This window comes from Gopherus evgoodei, chromosome 3 (assembly GCF_007399415.2).
Source record: "Gopherus evgoodei ecotype Sinaloan lineage chromosome 3, rGopEvg1_v1.p, whole genome shotgun sequence".
NCBI lineage: Eukaryota > Metazoa > Chordata > Testudines > Testudinidae > Gopherus > Gopherus evgoodei.
In genome coordinates, this window is record NC_044324.1 from 123,419,586 (window position 1) to 123,439,974 (window position 20,389).

At 41.6% G+C, this 20,389-nt stretch overlaps 1 protein-coding gene across 1 annotated transcript in view; it reads left to right on the forward strand.

The window, feature by feature from the left end:
• UST (uronyl 2-sulfotransferase) overlaps positions 1-20,389 on the forward strand; it is a 303,668-nt gene that overhangs the window by 68,372 nt on the left and 214,907 nt on the right. The gene's annotated exons all lie outside the window — the stretch shown is intronic.

Consider the following 20,389-nt stretch of genomic DNA (forward strand, 5'->3'; position numbering starts at 1 on the left):
GTTTAAAAAATAGAAGTATGGTGTCTGGAGAGAGAGAGAGATTTGGGGTGAAGAAGAAAGGAGAGCAAAAAATATAGGGGAGAAATTAGCAAAAACAACGTGGAGAGAGAAGGAAGGGACATTGAACACCATGCTGGAAAAGGAGGGAAAAAGGTGAAGCGAAGCCAGGAAGGGGAAGAAGGTATAACAGAAGTTGAAGAGTCATGTCAAATGACTTCTGGGGGAAAAAGGGTATTTTTATAAAGGAAGTTGGTTGACAGTTGTATAGTTAAATACAAGACAGAGCTATGTTGGTCCTTTTATGATATGTATGTTTCACTGTGGCTAGCAAGCTTGGGACCCTAACTTGCAAAGTGCCAAACACTTTCTGTGGGATGCTGAGTCCTGTCAATTCCCCCTGGAGACAATGGGCGATGAGGATGTACAGCTTTCCAAATGGTCAGGCTGTAAGTATTCTGCGTGGTAGCTACTGAGTAAATTTTTCAAGCCTGGTTTGACTCATGGCTAATGGTCACATCAACATCTTTAGACAAGCATATAAATTTGAAGCTGTCTGAAACTGGGCATTCAAAGTCACAACACAGATGCAGTTATAGTTTAATATTTTTACAAAATGTTGATTTTAAAAAGTTGATCTGACGTCTGTTGTTTCACCATTTCCTTGCATTGCTCTCTTAGATTTCAGTCCATGAAAAGGTTTAATTTAGAAATAAAAATGCAAGTCTTTAGTTATTAAAATGCTTTTGCTGTTTGCAAATGTTAAACTCCCTGCACACCGTTGTATTTCATGTTTTGTAGTATCTGTTTGATGTGGACGCTGAGATAATATTGGTTTTGGCCTTTTAGGGTGGGGGGGATTCACAATTTCCTTTGTAGGTTTTAAAGTGCACTGCCAAGTTCTAACATCTGTTGCAAGTAACATAACGGTGTGTAAATAGTATTCTACCAAATTTTTGGCAAAACATTTGTGGAGCTGTTATGGCCTCAGTAGTTGGAAAAACCTGTTTTATACAAAGATAACTAATGGATCCAGATGAATATCAGTGAAAAAGGAAGAGAGTTTGTAGTATTTATGTTAGATGACTTTTTAAAGGTCCCCTTGAAGTTAAAAAATCAAACTTCTATCTGAAAATTTGAATGTATTATTGTTACTTACACCTCCTGAAATTAGTAAAACTGAAAGATAAGGAAAAATATTTTTCTGATGTTTCTTTTCACTTTGTTTACTTGATCTATAGTCTGCTAACCCCAATCCTTTAAATTGTTCCTTGTGGGTGAAGCCCTGTGACCATACAGCATGATTGGGGCCTCCTCTCCCCTCCACCATCACAAGTTGCTGCAGTGGTTCTCACTGATGTCATGTGGTGCACTGTAGAACTGGAAAGCATAAGCAAATCATTGATAAGTAGAGAACACTGCATTTTCACTTAAAGAGAATTCTCCCACAGTGCTTTAGTATATTGATATCACACATCTATTTTGTAGGCAGAGATATTGAGTTAAACACTGGAGTAGTGAAAGAAATCTCACTTTTGGCCATCTGATAGTTTTATTGCAGCTGTTTTGCCTTCATGCTAAGAAACTGCTTGTGGCAAAAAGTGAGCATTTGCGATATACTCTGTGAGGACTCTTCTGTAGAAAACAGAACAGTACCGTAGTTCTAGACTTAATGCAACAGCATTGTGGCCTTATGCCAATTGGTCTTAGGGTATGTCTGCACTACGGGATAATTCCAATTTTACATAAACCAGTTTTATAAAACAGATTGTATAAAGTCGAGTGCACGCGGCCACACTAAGCACATTAATTCGGCAGTGTGCGTCCATGATCCAAGGCTAGAGTTGATTTCCGGAGCGTTGCACTGTGGGTAGCTATTCTGTAGCTATCCCATAGTTCCCGCAGTCTCCACCGCCCCTTAGAATTCTGGGTTGAGAGCCCAGTGGCTGATGAGGCAAAAATCGTTGTCGCGGGTGGTTCTGGGTAAATGTCGTCAGTCATTCCTTCCTCCGGGAAAGCAACGGCAGACAATCATTTCGCGCCCTTTTTCCCTGGATTGCCCTGGCAGACACCATAGCATGGCAACCATGGAGCCCGTTCAGCTTTTTTTTTTTTTTTTTTTTTTACAGTTACCGTATGTGTACTGGATGCCACGGACAGAGGCGATACTCCAGCGCTGCACAGCAGCATTCATTTGCTTTTGCATGATAGCAGAGATGGTTACGAGTCGTTCTGTACCGTCTGCTGCCAGGGTAATTTGGCAATGAGATGACGCTTATCTGTCCTTCTGTGCTGTCTGCTGCTATCATGGGTGCCCCTGGCTGAGGTCGGCCGGGGGTGCAAAATCAAAACTGGGAATGACTCCCCGAGTCAATCCCTCCTTTATGGTTTCTAAAAATAGTCAGTCCTGCCTAGAATTTGGGGCAAGTGTACTAGAGAAGCAGTGTATCAGAGAGTACAGCTGCTCCATGTCAGATCCCGCAGAAATGATGAGCTACATGCCATTCACAGGGGGTGCCCCTGCAACAACCCCACCCGTTGCTTCCCTCCTCCCCTAACCTCCCTGGGCTACCGTGGCAGTGTCCCCCCCCCTTTGTGTCATGACATTATAAAGAATGCAGGAATAAGAAACACTGACTTGTTAGTGAGATAAAATGAGGGGGAGGCAGCCTCCCCGTGCTATGACAGTCCAGGCAGGACATTAAGCGGTGCGGGGGAGAGGAGCCCAGCATGCCGCTGCTATGATAGTCCAGGCAGTACAGAATCTTATCTTTACACCAGAAAGGGAGGGGGCTGATGGAGCTCAGCCCCCCATGGCTATGATGAAGACGGTTACCAGCCGTTCTGTACCATCTACTGGGAATGATCAGGAATCATTCCTATTTTTACCCAGACGCCCCTGAGGACAGCCAGGGATATTCAGCAGTTATCAAGCATGTACCGTCTGCCACCAGGGAGGAGAGAGGAGCAGATACTGCTCTTCACTGCTGCAGCATTGCGTCTACCAGCAGCATTCAGTAGACATAAGGTGACATTGAAAAAAGTCAAGAAACGATTTCTTTCCCTTTTCTTTCACGTGGGGGGGGGAGTGGGAGTAAATTGACGAGCTATTCCCTGAACCGCGCCGGACAATGTGTTTGACCCTACAGGCATTGGGAGCTCAGCCAAGAATGCAAATACTTTTCGGAGACTGCTGTGGACTGTGGGATAGCTGGAGTCCTCAGTACCCCCTCCCTCCCTCCATGAGTGTCCATTTGAGTCTCTGGCTTCCCGTTACGCTTGTCACGCAGCACTGTGTAGCCTGTAGATTTTTTTTCAAAAGCTTTGGCATTTCGTCTTCTGTAATGGAGCTCTGATAGAACAGATTTGTTTCCCCATACAGCGATTAGATTCAGTATCTCCAGTACGGTCCATGCTGGAGCTCTTTTTGGATTTGGGACTTCATTGCCACCCATGCTGATCAGTGCTCCACCTTGGGCAAACAGGAAATGAAAATCAAAATTTCGCGGGGCTTTTCTTGTTTACCTGGCCACTGCATCCGAGCTGAGATTGCTGTCCAGAGTGGTCACAGTGGTGCACTGTGGGATACCGCTCGGAGGCCAATACCGTCGATTTGCGGCCACACTAAGCCTAATCCGATATGGTAATACCAATTTTAGCGCTACTCCTCTCTTTGGGGAGGAGTACAGAAAAAGATATAAAGAGCCCTTTATATCGATATAAAGGACCCCGTAGTGTGGACGGGTACAGCGTTAAATCGGTTTAACGCTGCTAAAATCAATTTAAACGCGTAGTGTAGACCAGGCCTTAGTTTCTCTCCTTGGTTGTCACTTAACTTTTCTTCCATAATTTAAAAATTATCTCCTTTTCCCCTCCAATTTAAATAAAATCTTAAAATAATTTTGCATACGATTCTTTTCTCAAATCTTCCTTTTTTTAAGCACGATTCACTCTTCCTATGTGGTTCCCAGCACCATATACCTTCCATCCAGGCGCTGTTGAGTTCCCAGAAATTTACTGTAATTTCCCCAGCTTCTCACCACAGCAGCTGCTTGGAGATCACTGTCTTCCCATGGATGTACAATGTGCAGAAAACTGCATGGTCTTTTCACCCTGTCATTAAAAATCTGCCACCCATGACATTGACAACATCTCCGTAAGATGAGGGGTGGTATTATGATTTTGCAGATGGGTAGCTGAGGCACACTGAGATTAAAGTCAGAAGTTTCCAATGAATTTGAGAGGACTAGAACCTGATTTTTTCTGGGTACTTAGCATTATATAGTGACTATTTTACATGCTTAAAGCACAGCTCCCATTGGTCTTGATGGCAGCAGTGAGTGCTCAGCACTACTACCAGTCAGACCCTATGCCTCAAGTCACGTATCCAGAAATAAGGAACATGTGAAAAGTTTTGTTTAAGTGACTTGCCCAGCATCACATAGGAGCTCCGTGGCAGAGGTAGGCGTAGAATCCAATTCTCTAGGGCAGCATTCAGCTGCCTAACATTGTGACAATTCTTTCTCTTCCTGCAATCCCCTGCCTCAATCACTGCATCTTAGGTCTTCTGCAACAAATGAGGCAGAAGCCATATAGACAGCAGCCTCCTTCATTATATAGCTCTGATTCATCCCCAGAGCAGATCTGTCCTGTGCAGTGATCAGGCAGAGGATCCTGTGGAAGAAATGTAATTAAAGATTGTATTGTAAAGCATAGACACAGTGGGACCAAATTAAGGTAGGGCAACCTTAATTCTGACGCTTCCTAACTACTGAATGCTTGACTCTGCAACCGTGATACATTTCTTTAATGTACGTGTTTTTGGTGTGATTTCTTAGGTTTTAAAAGATCAAACCGGAAAAACAAATTACATCATGTGGCATCATATTGAAATCCATATGGTTCATCAGCAATGTTGGAAACTTTAGATCGACCATGCAAACCTCTGCAGCTTAAGCTAACAGACTGACAGATAACTATAGTAGGTTATCATCCTCTGTGGACCAGCACTAGAGGGGGAGACAAGGCTTTGCCGGAGGGTTTCATGATATTGCTGATAGCAAAGACATGGTGAGATTTAGGAATCTAGGATTCCATTCTAGGCTCTGGAGGGGAGTGTGCTCTAGCTGGCACATAGTTTTCTGCCCATTCCCCTCAAGCATATGACCGCTTCTGAACAGTCTGCTCCAACTTGTCCTTGTCACAGCCCTGGCTTCTTGTCCTAGTCCTAGTCCCGTTCTCCTCACCTACCCAGTATTAGTGTTGACTCCTCAGGCTTCTCATCCCATTTGAATTTTCCATGCCCAGCAAATCCTACTCTCACCCCTCTGGACTTCTCATCCTTGTCCCAGTCCTCCCCCACCTAGTCTCCGGCACCTTGCCCATTTTACCCTCATTACCGCATAGTTCATTTTCCCTATTATTCTTGCCGAGCCTATACCATCTCCCATTTCTTTATCCAGTTTCTCTTCCACCACCCTGGCCTCCAGTTGCTAACTTCCACTTTCCTCATCCTCACTGACTTCCAGTCTCCTTCCTCAGAAAGAACTGGTGTTTGCAACGTATATGTCAAAAGGCATATGTCACAGCTAAAAATGTTCAGCCTGAAGCAGACAAATGGCATGGAAAATTTGAACTTAACCTGAAAACAGGGTTATATAATGGGAAGTGTCGTACCAACACAGGCAGTGCTGCTAGCCTTGTTTTTAATGCTCTGTTACCTAGGTTCAAAAAGAAAAATTAAGGACCAGGTGGTAGCCATGTGCTTTTCTGTTTAGAATCCACTGTTTAACACAGTAATACTTCTGTCCCTTTGCTGATGCTAACATCAGTGAAAAATGTGATAACAATCCAGAAATAAATACTGTACTTTCAAAAACATTTGATGTCCCCCAACCCCCCCGCCCCCCAAAAAACCCAACAAACAACCCAATTTTTTTGACAGCTCTAGTCACCGTTTTGTGCTGTTTTGCTATGGTGGGAACTGGTCAGAATTAGGTTGGCTCTGCAGATGCAGTTAACAACTGTTAACGAAAAAAATACTTCTAATGAAGTTGGAATGCAAGAGAGAACTACTTTAGACATTGGGAAACCTGTGTTTCTGCAACAAGCAGAATTTCAAGATATAAAACTCAGCAGACAGATAGCAGTGCTTGCAAAGCCATGTTTTTTTTTTTTTTTGTTTTGTTTTTTGGAGGAATCTGGGATTAGAATTTTTCTGTAGTTGTATAAAGAGGTCTATAATATTTTATTTAAAATATAAGTGGGGGGAGAGGACATCCATGGAATTTAATATTGGTTCCCTTGCTTTTTCCTGTCATTTTTAATTTTGCTGATTGCTAAGATTTTGGTAGCCAGAAGGTAAGACTAGAATGCCATTTGTATTTGGAAGTTGTCTCTTACCTTTTGTATACGATTAAAAGAAGCAAAAACTTCCAAGTGTTTGTGGTGGCAACAAAAACTCCTTCTTGATATGAGGGAGTGCTGCTACAGGGCAACAGCACTCCTGCAACAGGGCTTGTTGAACCAAATGTTCAAACAGCTTGCCTTAAATGATGCACAGAATTCAGCTGTCTGCAGACTTGATGTAGTGAATGGTTCAAATTGGCATTGCACATAAAAAAAATCACTTTGGCACTCAGTCTGTTTGGAAGAACTTGAAACGGAAAGTGGAATGTTAAAGACATTAAGGGAAAAAATGGGTAGTGGGTAAAAGTTATATTGATTTTTGCCTACAAAATAAATTAAATGAATCAATGATTTTAAAAAAAGTGTTAAAAGGGCAGATGCTGAGTTAGTTTTTAAAAATGAGGTAAAGAATATAAATAACTGTATCTGCCTAAATCAACATGGTGGTTTGGAAAATTTCCTTTGTATATAGAGAAAAGTTGGGAGAAATCTACTGTATGCTGAACAGAAATTAAGACAACAAATCTAACATGGGATTTTTTGTTGTTTACATTTTCTATAATTGAAATGTTGTAATCACCTCTTTGGCCATCCAAACAACCGCCACCACATTTTAATAATGAGAGAGGAAAATTATAAAAATCCTGGAAAAATGATGAGTAAAAGCAATTGGCCACTTAGAATTAGAAATTTTTGAGCATAAAATCTCTCTCCCTCCTACAGTAGGAAAGTAAGTAATTTTTCCATCCAAAACATGGATCTCATAGACGTGTCGGAGGGACTGGTGAACAGTTTTTCTTCAGAAGAAAACAATTACGCTAAGGCTTGTGCTGTCTTAGGACTCTAATCTTTATTTAAATCAAAATAATTTTAAAAGAATATGCTCTGCCTCTTTCGAAATCTGTACTTCTGCTGCTGTGGCACAAGTTTTAGGTTAGTTGCTATGAGAAGAAAAGTCAGTTTTTTTTAATGAAAAATGTAATTGATACCAATGTACTCAAAAGAGCTGTTTCCTGTACCTATTTGGAATTGCACAGTTGCTGCGTTTCTGACTAAAAGGGTGTGTGTGTGTGTGTGTGTGTGTGTGTGTGTGTGTGTGTGTGTGTGTGTGTGTGTGTGTGTGTGTGTGTGTGTGTGTGTCAGGGCGGGGGGGGGGAGGGTTAAACTCCCATTCACTTCTGGTAGTTCTGCAGACGCAATATGGCTGTGAGAGAGCAAGTGATGTTTAATCCTATAGCTCATGCATCATTGACAGAACGGTTAAAGCCCTGATCCTGCAAACGCACACGTGAACCGTCCCAGTGATATTCTATGAAAAGCGAGAGTGTTGGGTTTAATTTTTAACTCTGACACAGATATCAAGTATGGTCATTTGACAAGTAAAGCCATTTTTTTCCGACTGAAAGAGCCTACAGCTCTCCCCTGATATATGAAACTCAACCTGCATCCTTTCTGGCCTGTGAAGCAGCATCACTAATAAAGATTGTGCCATCCAGATTTAGGCTACAGTCTTGCAAATAGTGTAAGTCTGCACAGTTACTCAAAAGCGTGTAGGTCAGGCTTGGAGCGTAATTTAGTTTCCTGACAGTTTTTTTTTTCTTATTTTTTTTTAATCTGTCCCATGCAACATATATTGTGTTTCTAATTGGACATAGTTCTTCATTCGGTTGCATCTTAGTTTTAAAATTATAAATTACATTTGACCTCGGTAAACAGGTGTGTGGGAAAATGTTGGCATATAATGTATAGTTTAGGATAAGATTTTTTTTATATTGCATAACTGTAGCATACATACTTTTCACACAATAACGATACAAACATTGACACTTCAAGTTCCTTAATCTCTGGCATTTTGGCCTCTTTTCTCAGATGCATTTTTTAACTTCCAGATTCACACACTCAAGCTGGAAGTATTCTGAAAAGCCAGAACGGAGAGAGAGAACACAAATAGTCATCATTAATAAATTTATCCCCTCGACGAGAACAAGCATTTAAATATACATGATTGAAATGATTGATGTGTAAATTTATACACTCCACTTGTTGTCCTTTCATTTTAAATAAGGCACTTACCTCCCTCCATGTCCTTTAGAAACCTCCTAGTCTACCCCTAGACCCAGCTGCTCCCTTTCTCTCTCCCATGGATCCCCTGCAACGCTCTGGTACATTTCATTCCACTACAGTGTTCAGAGGCTGGTAAACCATCTTCAGGATGGCTCCAGCTGGTGATGAGTTCAGCTTCATTGCCCCCTTAGACCCACTACAATATCCTTGTTCCCAAATCTTCCCCATTTTTAGCCTTAGTATACCATAGATGATTACATTTGTGAGAAGAATTTTTTTAGAGAACCATAAAACTCTCAAAAAGAAAAGAAATATCTGTTGTGGAGATGCTAGTTTATAGTTTCATGTGAGTAGCAAAGCCTGGCTTTGGAATCTCCATTATGAGACATGTTTTGGCATCACCTTGCCTTTCTTTGTATAGGAGGATCTATCTTTAGGGTTAAATCATTGGATGATTTAGTTGGAGATTGGTCCTGCTTTAAGCAGGGGGTTGAGCTAGATGAGCTCCTGAGGTCCCTTCCAACCCTGATATTCTGTGGTTATGAAAAAAATACTTTAAAGGAAGAGAGAAATATCTTGTGAGATTATTTAAAAAAAAATCGAATGGCAAACATTCAAAGATTTGCCCTTTCTGAGGAAGCTAAAAATGTTCTCCTGGTTTCTTTGGCCAACTTTAACTTTAAAGTGCAGTACTCTAAACTCCCAAAATAGATTTTTGAACATCGTTATGTACAATATTGGTTGGAATTTCGGTTTTGAAACAAAACTGTGATTAAACTTTGTCAGAATGGACTAGATCTGTTTTGCATTGACTGTCTTTGAAAGATTTTATTACTAAACAATTATCACTTCATTTTAAGTGCTAAGCTCTTAACTGAGTTTTCAAGAGGCTAGTATTTTCCAGACATGAAAAGTGAATGTATATTTTCATACTGAATAGCTTTTATTTTAAAAGGGGGAAATTATGTGCATGCCTCCTCTTTAGTATGCTGCATCAACTCTGCCTCCCAAAATGGCAGTTGTTGCTGTAGAGGTGCAGACTCTTTAGATGGTGTAGCTCAACCAGTAGCTATGGGCAAAAATTAATGGATATAACACTGCCTATAGACTTTAAAAGAATGTTATGCAAGGTGACCTGAATGGTTCCTTCTGGCCTTAAAATGAATTTGTGACAGTTAAAGGTATAGTACTGAAGAAAGGGACCTAATGTGATTAGGGCTATACCAATTTCACGGCCTTGAAAAATGCATCACAGACTAGGAAATAAGCCCTTCCAGTAAAATCCGATGTTCGCCTACTGCTAGAAGCACCCCAGCCAGGAGGCTCCTAGTTCCAGCTGTGCTGGAGAGGGACAGGACTTGTCCATCTCCTGCACAGCCGCTCTCAGGCAGAGCTCAGAGCCACCTCCTGGTGCCTCCCCTTGCAGCAGGATGCTCTGGGGTTGGACAGCAGCTCCAGAGGTTCCTGCAGCTGAAGGAGGCTTGTGGAGGTGGGTCCGATTGCCCCTTGCCGATAGGAGGATCCCAGCCAGGGGACTTCTAGCTCTGGCTGGGTTGGGGAGGGACAGGACTTGTCCATCCCCTGCACAGCTGGTCTCAGGGGCGAGGGGGAATCAGACCCACCTCCACCTCCGGGAACCTCCTGCCGCTGCAGGAAGCTCTGCGGTTGCTGCCTTCAGAATCCAGCTTTGAAGGCAGCACAGAAGTGAGGGGGGCAATCCCATGACCTCCTCTCATAATGGGTTTGCAATCCCCCCCATATGCCTTTTGGCTCAGGACCCCCACGGTTACCACACCAAAATTTCAGATTTAAACATCTCAAAACCTGAATCCTATGGCTGTGAAATTGACCATAATGGACTGTGAATTTAGTAGGGCCCGAAACATGATGCTACATTCGCTACATTTCCCATCTCGCACATAGATTCCCTGTGAGACCTTGGGCAGGGTGTCAGCCTCTCTGTGTTTCACTGGAATAACTTCCCCTCTATAAATATGGGTAACAATATTTACCTCCATCACAAGTGTGTTGGGAAGGCTAAAATTAATGTTCTAAAACATCTTGGTATGGCAGGTGACTCATGATGGGGGGCAGGGAGGAGGAGGTATTGAACCAGGAGCCCAGAAAGAGCCAGAAGGAGAGGGGAGGGGCTGTTGCTGAGCTCTAGCAAGTGCGTGCCTTCAGCGGCTGGCAGACCTGCCAAGGTCCACTCCGCTCCAGCAGGTGTTACCATACTCCATCCCAGATGAGATCATGCACTTCAGAGCCTTCAGAGTACAGTGTAAAACCTATTTCTTTAATCTAGCTTTTTCACAATGACTCCCATCACCACTACCACCATTCCTTTCCCTCGACCGCTGCCCCCACACCAATTCTCAGATGCTCAGATACTGTGGCAGTGCATGCTTTATCTAGGTGTAGAGCTGTAGACCTTAGTAGAGGAAGGAAAGTTGATTTAGAGGGGGCAGAGGGAGATCCAGGGAGGCTGGCAGACGTATCACAGCTGGAGAGCAGAGGCACAGCCAAAGAATGAGGACTGCATGAGGGCTGGAGCCAGAACCTGAGAAGGAATCAGGGCTTGAAAATGACTAAGGGGCTGTGGATTTGGACTGGCTGGAGAGCAAAGCCACGGGACCAATAAAAACAAACAAACAAAAAAAGCAGCTCCTGAGAAATTTGTACATGCTGGAAGGATAGAACTTTCATGCCTATAGTATTTTTGGACATAGTGCAGAGGTTTTTTTTCCCCACAGAAAGCAGTAGGAGATTGACATCATATTAAAATCAGAGGTTTACTCCCAAAGAAATGAAATTGCAAACCAAAAAACTCAATTATGTCACAGTGAAGGTTGCTAGGTACAATTCAAGAGCAGATGTACCGTTTAAAAACATCCCAAGCATTTAAAAACTAGGGTAATGCTAAACTAAGATGGTTTTAAACAATTTGATTCCTGATGTTAACCCTCTCTTTATCTTTACAAGACACTAAACAGAACAATTATCGGTGACTTGCGCTTGTATTTTTTACTATTTTAGGGATCCGTTCAAGTCATTGGTAATCTTTTGACTTTAATGGGAGTTGGCTCTTATAGGCTGCCTTTAATATTTTCAGTCATAGAATAGAAAGGTTGACTGGCAGTTCCCTCCTGTGTTGGCTTCTGCAGAGTTACAGGAGCAATGAAAGACTCGCCCTTCACAGCACTAAGCAAAGCAGTGCCTTCCTCAGCACCCATTGTAAGTACCTTAGTCCTGTGCCCTGTTAAATGCCAGGAGTGGCACTCCTCCACATGTATGCAGGAAGTGTAACATCTCCTAGGTTGGTCCTGAACCAAGCAGAACCTTGTCACCAGTGTTATGGTAAACTGAAAATCTGTTTTCAGTGTGGTTTTACAGGTTGGAATAGTGAAGTTCTGCTGCTGAAAGACTCCTTTTCTAATTCTTAAAGACCAGAATTCCCTGCTTTTGCTCTCTAAACTACCTAATTTTAAATACAGAGTATCCACAGTGATTTTTTTAAAAAAACAACCTATATTGTTGGTTCTTGCACTCTTGGTGGTTGATCTGATGTGGTAGGTAACAATTTGGAAAGAAATATTTTTGTCATTTGAGACTGTGACCCTGAGCCACTCAAAGGATCTTATGATCTTACTGACGTCAATCATTTTTCACACCAAACACCCCAAAACAAATATGTTTAAAGGAGTCTTCCTAGTTATTCAGAAAAATACTCTTTGCTGCTATAATAATTAAGTGCTGGAGCATCTTACTGAAGACTACCCAGAAAGGCTGCAAGCTTTCTATGGTAAATAGCTAAATATTTTATCAGATTTTAGCTTTGATTTAAAATAAGTGTTGAAGTGCTGTTTACAGTGCCCTCTGCTAAAAGGTTCACCATGGTGCAGCTTGTCTAATCCTGTCATAGATTTTTGGATATCTTTAAGACCTTACTAAATACTTTACAGATTATACAATGCAAATCCCCCCAGTTTTAACCTGACAATCTCTTATGTCTATGTAGTTAAAGATTTAATAGGATAATCAGCTTAGCAGTTAACGGAAGCAGGTCACAATAAGCCTGTAGGAAAGAAGACTGAAAAGAGACATTAATGCCTACATTTTAAATGAAGAGATGTTATAAATGGAACTGAAACAATTATTTTTGTTGGACAATGTGGAGAGGACAAAGGAAAAGCCAGGAATAATAGGTTCAAGCTGTGCAGCGGAAAGTATTTATGTGGACAGTGCTGGAAGGCTCATTGCTCTCACCATCTTTGCTTGCCTAATGCAGAGTCTGTCTCAACTTTTGTTTGTACTAGTACTGCAGAAAGAAGGGAGGTCCTGGTGCAAATGAAATCCTGGAATAAACTTTTGGTGCATGCAAAAGCAGCACTGTGAAAACTACGTAGGGAAAGAAGAGAGCTGTCAACTAGCCATGTTAGCCTACATGCCAGCCTAACATCCTTTCACAAAAGAGAGCAGTGCTTGGTTGATCTCTCCACTCACAACTTGGAGAAGAAGCCAGGCTATGGGAAGGGAGAAAGATCTCCTTTTCCGTAGAATCTACAGCAGTCCGCACATTGAGGAATCCCTCTGCTCATCTCTTTTCCCCTTGAAGCATCTGCCATAGTCTGTTGGTAAAGTCATTGGTCTGGACCTTGTGAAATACTGTAGAATGAAGATTGGAGCATTGACAGCAAAACTATAAAGGAAGAAGGAAATGAAATATATCTGACCTAGCTAAGTGAGAGAAGAGAGAAGCTGCTGCTGTGACTAATTCTGTATTGATGGATCAATGTGGAGAAAGTTATGTGATCAGAGGGTGTCATAACATTTTTCCCAGATCTGGACCTTAGCGTCCAAAATATGGGTGTTAGCATGAAAACCTCCAAGCTTAGTTACCAGCTTGGACCTGATAACGCTGCCACCAGCCAGGGATTTACAGTGCCTAGCTCACTGTGGTCTCCCCAAAACCTTCCCTGGGGGACCCCAAGACTCAGATTTCTTGAGTCTCACAACAAAGAGGAATAAACTATTTCCCTTCCCCCTCCTCCCCTCCAGGTGTTCCCTCCCTGGATTCCTGGAGAGATATATAGAAGCAAGCTCCGTGAATCTAAACAGAGGGACTCCACCCTCCCTGTTTCCAGTCTTGGAAAACACAAGTACCGAGAGAGCTAATCTCTCTTCCCCCTCCCCCAGAGAGTATGCAAAGTCAGGCTTAGTAAATGTAACACAAAGAGATTTTCCCCCTGACTTCTTCCTCCCACCAATTCCCTGGTGAGCTGCAGACTCAATTCCCTGGAGTCCCCACTAAAGAAAAACTCCAACAGGTCTTAAAAAGAAAGCTTTATATAAAAAGAAAGAAAAAGACATAAAAATGGTCTCTCTGTATTAAGGTGACAAATACAGGGTCATTTGCTTAAAAAAAAAAATGAATAAACAGCCTTATCCAAAAAGAATACAATTTAACACATTCCAGCAACTACACACATGTAAATACAAAAGAAAACAATATAACCCTGTTGTCTTCCTATCTTTGTACTTACAACTTTGAATTTTGCCCCTGCCTTTGTCACAGCGTTCTTGTCTGATTCTGGGCAAGTCACTGAAACCAAAATGTTCACAGTTGGGCAGTAATTGTGTGCTCCTCATTTTCTGGGTGCCCAACATGAGACGCTTGGGGCCAAACTTGCAGATATACTGAGTATTCTCAATTGCAACTTAAGTTGATTGTGCTCTGAGCATATAAACCCCTATAAACACACACAGTATTCTGAGAATGAGCATGGCTATCTAGCAGAGTGTCAATTGAATTTGGAAGAAGAGAAGACCTAATACAAATGAAATCCTAAATCAGAATTGTGGTGGATAGAAAAACAGTACTGTGAATAGCCATTTTAAATGTATGTAATTAATGAAAATACCAAATAGAAAAACATTTTCACTGGGAGTTACCCTCCTGACACACATACATAACCCCCCAGATTAAGGCAATCAGTAGAACAGACCTGATAGTGCAGTTTGAGTTGGCTGCCTTGGCCAGGTTACATGTCCTGGCAAAGGACACACTTCCTAGATTTCTTGGCAGGAAACAGGAGAGGTTTTGTCCCCATGGCTGGGAACATTCAGCCATACTCCTTCCTTCACCTTTCCTCTTTGGTGACAGTGCCCCAGTTCTTGCCTTTCTAAATGCCATCAATTAAATTTTAAATATAGTCATGCTTAATAAGTTGGAAATTTAACCATGGCAAGGAATCTTTTGGGGGGGGGGGGATTCATTTTTTTTAAGATTGTTTAGCTGCGTCACCGTGGTAGTTTTGGTTTTTTTTGCATCTTCTTATAGCTTCACAAAGTGTACAGTAAATATTTACTGTATATTCAGAATGTAATTGACCAGCATTATTACTACTAGGAGAATGGTATTGCCAATAGGAGGTAACATAAGCAAGCATTTTACATTTGAAAAGAAGTAATAACTGTAAAGTGGGTAAATAATGGGAAGACCTATGAATAAAATACCTTACACCCAATCTTTGGTGTCTCTTGGAAAATGTAGAAAGGAGGTGTAGGATAGAGTTTGAAAACAGTTTAAAAAGGCAAGAACTGAGGCATTGTCACCAAAGAAGGAAGGTGAAGGAAGGAGGATGGCTGGATGTGCCCAGCCATGGGTGGTGGGGAGGGAACCTCTCCTGCTTACTGTCAAGAAATCTGGGTAGTGCGGCCTCTGCCAGGACATGTGCTCTGGCCAAGGGAGCCAACTCATAAACTGCAATATGTCAGATCTGTTCTACTGATTGTCTGAATCTGGAAGGTTTTGTGTGCATGTTGGGAGGGTAAATCTCAGGAAAATGTTTCTTCTTTCTATTTGGTTAAGAACCAGAGTTTTTCTAAAACTCCTAGAATACAGAACCTGCTCAAAATTAAAAAGAGGAAAAAAGTGAACGTGAACAGCAGCACTGAGTCCTTCTATAAACTAACCCAAAATATGTGAGAATTGTATCTTGGTGAGTAACCTTACTCACCTCATATATTAGAGCATTCCAGAGCTGTAGTCAATAAGTCAATCACAGGTTTTTATAATTTTATTTTAAGATGACCTAGATCAGTGGTAATCAACTTGAGGTACGTGTATCCCTAGGGGGTACTCAGAGGTCTAGATGAGTGTTTCTCATCCTGCGGGTTGCAGCCCCCAGGGGTCATGGTATGAATTTAGGTGGGTTGTAAGTGCAGTGCCAGCATTAGAGGGTGACAAGCAGGGTTTCAGCCCTGAGCAGCAAGGCTTGGGCTTCAGACAAGGCTCACAAGTGAAAAACAGACTCAAGTATCACACTGAAAATATGACTGCAATATTTATATTCAGATTGATTTATTTTATAATTATATGGTAAAAATGAGAACAGAAGCCATTTTTCAGTAATCATGTGCTGTGACACTTTTTTTTGTATTTTTATGTCTGATTTTGTAAGCAAGTAGTTTCTAAGTGAGGTGAAACTCTGAATATGCAAGACAGATCAGACTCCTGAAAAAGGGGTACAGTAGTCTGGAAAGGTTGAGATCCACTGACCTAGATTATACAAAGTAACATGTAATTTACTAATTGAGCTATGCAGTTTTTATATTATATGCAGATTTTTGTATCCTGTATTGTATTCTAATTCAAAAGGCTTTACAAAAATCATTTCAAACCATTCAGAGTGTTGTTTGAGCATCTCCTTGACAGCAATAAATCTTGGCAGCACTCACATACATTCTAGCCAAAAGCCGTTCCTTTATTGGGTAAGAAGTTACTTCCCTATGTTATAGATGGCTTTTTAAAATAAATAAATTGTCAGCAGTGACCTTGGATGCCTTTCGAAATGACTACTAACCCGGGATTGCTTCGGTTAACTTATTTATCAAAACTGGAGTTATTCAAGATTGATAGCTTGTATTTTGCTTACAGTAACATACTGTATGGTTTGACCTAGTGTTGCTTGCTAAAGATAGGGTTGGGAGGAAGATTGCACAGCATGAGGTGATTACTTGCTCTAGGCCAGTCCCGTATGCAGTTTTGCTCAGTATTGAGCTCAGTGAAGTACAAGTCTGAGGCCCAGCTACACACCGGACCTTTTTTATCAGGTTTGTAACGTTGATGCCACACATGGCTAGTTTCCACATACAGCACAGTTTACAAAATTTTTAACGATATAGGTGTATGAGAAGGGCACTAACAGGACTAAGCTTTGGTTCAAACCTATTAACTGTGCAAATGAGCCTACCTACCTGTGCCTATATTAGCTAGTCCAGTGGTTCTTAAATTGTGGGTTGGGACCTCAAAGTGGGTCATGACCCCATTTTAATGGGGTCACCAGGGCTGACTTAGACTTGCTGGGGCACAGGGGCTGAAGGCCTTGGGCTTTGCTCACCGCCCCTCCCACCCCAGGGTGGAGGGGCTCATGTTTCAGTTCCCCCCCTTCCAGGTTGTGTAGTAAGTTTTGTTGTCAGAAGGGGATCGTGGTGAAATGAAGTTTGAGATCCCCTGAGCTAGTCTATTTCCTGGGTCTTGGGGCAGGAGGAAAGCTGTTCGTTCTAACCCTAGTGGCAACACCCACTGAGGCAGTATGAGACTGTTTCCCAGATTTTACTTAAATGCAAATGAGCTGTTGTGTAGCGAGATTTGTGAGACAGGCTAATGCCTTTGGCATGCTGTTGTGATGGGGGAAAATGCTACTGTTTAGGTACTGACCCATGTTATCTACAGAGCCTAGGTACACTTAACTTGGTGTTCTCTATAACACATTGTGCCTAACATTTGCCAATAGGTATTCCAGAGGCTGATAATTTGATACAGGAGCACATCATTTTCTTTCCACCTCTGTTTCATCATGGTTGCATGTGTCACTTTCGATAATTAAAAATCTCCAAATATTTTAATTGTATTTTATTTTAACATAGTACTTTTTAAAGCACTGAATATAACAGCAGAGTATCTAGTTGAGAGCGATGTCTGTTTGAGAATGACAATCTGGTCTTATTTAACATCTTCATTAATGATCAGAAAGTGGAGCATTAACAGTATTTTGATTACATTTGCAGATGATGCTAAAGTAGGAGGTGTACTGCAAATCTTAGTGAGGACAGACATAATGCAGAGTAACCCAGAGAGGTTAAAAATATGTGCAGTAAATAACAAAATGAAATCTAGCTTGGAAAAATACAGAACAAACTAATACCACTTGGGGAAAAAATTGTCCAAAACACAGCTATTGCATAAAATACTAAATATTTGCTAGCATTATTAAGGAATTGCATGCCATTAGATGACTAACCCCTCATAAAATGTAAAAGCAGGATTGCATGCCCATTTATATAAGAATTAAAAAAAAAAAAGACCTATAATATCAGCAATATGAAAACAATGCTGTAGTGGATCTAGCATGTTGAAAATTGCTTAATTGTTACGTTTTATTGAATTTTCCAATTGTAGAAGGCAGCATTTCTGTATATTTACCAATTCTGTGCTGTCTTGTGAGTTGCAGACAGCCTGAAAAATATAACCGTGAGAAGTGTGAACAACCTCCATTAGTCTTGGTGGGACATTGATTCTGAAGGGTACTGTGAAACTTTGTTAGGCCTTGTCCACACTTAAAATGTGGGCTGATGTAGCTATGGCGTTCGGGTGTGAAAAATCCACCACCTTGGCCACCAGAACCTAACCTTTAGTGTAGACTCAGCTACGTCAACAGAAGAATGCTTCTGTTGACTTAGCTAATGTCACTTGGGGAGGTGATGTTCCTACACTGGAGGGAAAAATTCCTTCCATTGCGGTAGGCTGCATCTGAACTATGGAATTATGGTGTCACTGGGCAAGTCTATACTACAGCCCCAGTTGATATAACTTACGTCACTCAGGGATGTAAAAAGCCCTCCTCCCTCCCGAGTGATGGGAGTTTCGTGCTGTCCACACAGGTGCTATTTCAGCGCTATTCCGCTTCTCACTGAGGTGGAGTAATTATGCTAATAGGAGAGCGCTCTTCCTTCGGCATAGTGCGTCTTCAACAGACGTGCTACAGCAGCGCAGCTGCGCTGATGTAGCACTGTAGTATAGACTTGCCCATAGCTACAGCATTATAACTGAGCCTCTCTAGCCTCAGAATGCTTATATGGCCTAAATGTCTGTTTCATTACTGATCATCTTAGCGGAATCATTCACCTACTCCAGGACTATGGTCAGAGCTTGGATAGAGTACCTCTACTCCCCACCCCTTCGCCCCCACCATTTGATCTTAGAGGTTTTTCTATACTGCAACTGGGAGCTGTTGTGTGGACATTGCGCCAACAGTATATGTACATTGCAGCTGGGAACGAGCCTGCCAACTTGGGCTGAAAGGCTCATACAAGTGTGTTAAAAGTGGCTGTGTGGATGTTGCAGCACCAGCGGAGGCTCAGCTACCCAAGCTTGGACCCACCCTACCCCTTGGGCCTGAGCTTGGGTGGCTAGCCTGATCCTCTGACAGTGCTGCAGCATCCACACAGCCACTTTTAAAACACCTGTGTGAGCCCCACTAGGATGAGTCTTTCAACCCAAGCTGGCAGGCTCACTCCCAGCTGCAATGTAGATATACTTTGAGTGACTGGGAATTACCCCTAGAGCTTAACTATACTATGGAGTTACATTTCCCAACTTAAATTATTTGCATCTGATATTATTTAAGTGTGAGTCCTACATAAAAGCATTGCTGATTTTAGGGCAGTAAAATGAAGAAATAGAGATGTGTGGGTTAACATTTAAAAATAATTTTATATGTGTGATCTCATACATATAGTTAGCATCTCAAATAACTGCAACAAATCTTTGTGTCTCTTAAAAGAAAAGAGAGACATTTATGACTAAGGACTCGTACAAAATTTAGGCAGCCATTTGAAGAATTTCCAGTGACTTCCAACAAACGGTACAAATCATGATTTAATGTTTTCTGTCTCTAACATCCCATATGTACTTTGATACTGGACTTTCTATTGTTTCCCGTTTTCTCCTCAAACTGTTGAAAAACCATCACAAAAAAATCCCCAGACGAACATTGATCTTATGTGGTTGTTTTATGGCGCAATGAGGGGATGCAGTGTATAAACCATTGGCTTGCTATATTTAGTGTGGTTTTTATCTGGTTGATGGTACTAGTTTCAGTAGATATATTATGCTGGCTCTGTTGAATCTATTCAAACTGGAGAAATGCCTATATGAGCCCATGAACTCCTTAGCAGCTGTTCTGTTTGCCAGTACTTTAACAGCTTCATTTTTGGCAAAACCAGGGGTGGGGAGGGAGTGAGGGGATGCACGTGATGCTGTTGGCATTTTATTCCAGACTCCCACAGAATCATCAGCATTAACCTTTATTTTAGCACTTGTGTTAATGCCAAGGTGTGTTTAAAATAGAAACCCAAATTTTTATTATAACTCTTGGAGGAGCGGTGAGCTCTGAAGACTGTCAGATGTGGACATGGTTACTATCTGTCAAACTCTTGTATATATTTCATTTTTTAAAAAGCTTGACTGTGGTTAATAGGTGTGACCCACATACATCCATGATGGATACCAAATAAGAAGCTAAACCAAAAAGAAATGGAATAAGAACTGTATTTTATATACTTTGGTGCTCATCGCTGTATTGTTTGAGCGCCTCACTCATGGTGGATTTATACAGCATTGAGGTAGTACAGTTCATTTCCTGTTTATTAAATGGAAAACTGAGGCGCAGAGATGTTAAATGACTTCTCCATATAGGCAGGCAATAGCAGTGTCATAACCTAGTCCCAGATTTGGACCTTAGTGTCCAAAATATGGGGGTTAGCATGAAAACCTCCAAGCTTAGTTACCAGCTTGGACCTGGTAAAGCTGCCACCACCCAAAAAATTAGTGTTTTGGGGCACTCTGGTCCCCCAA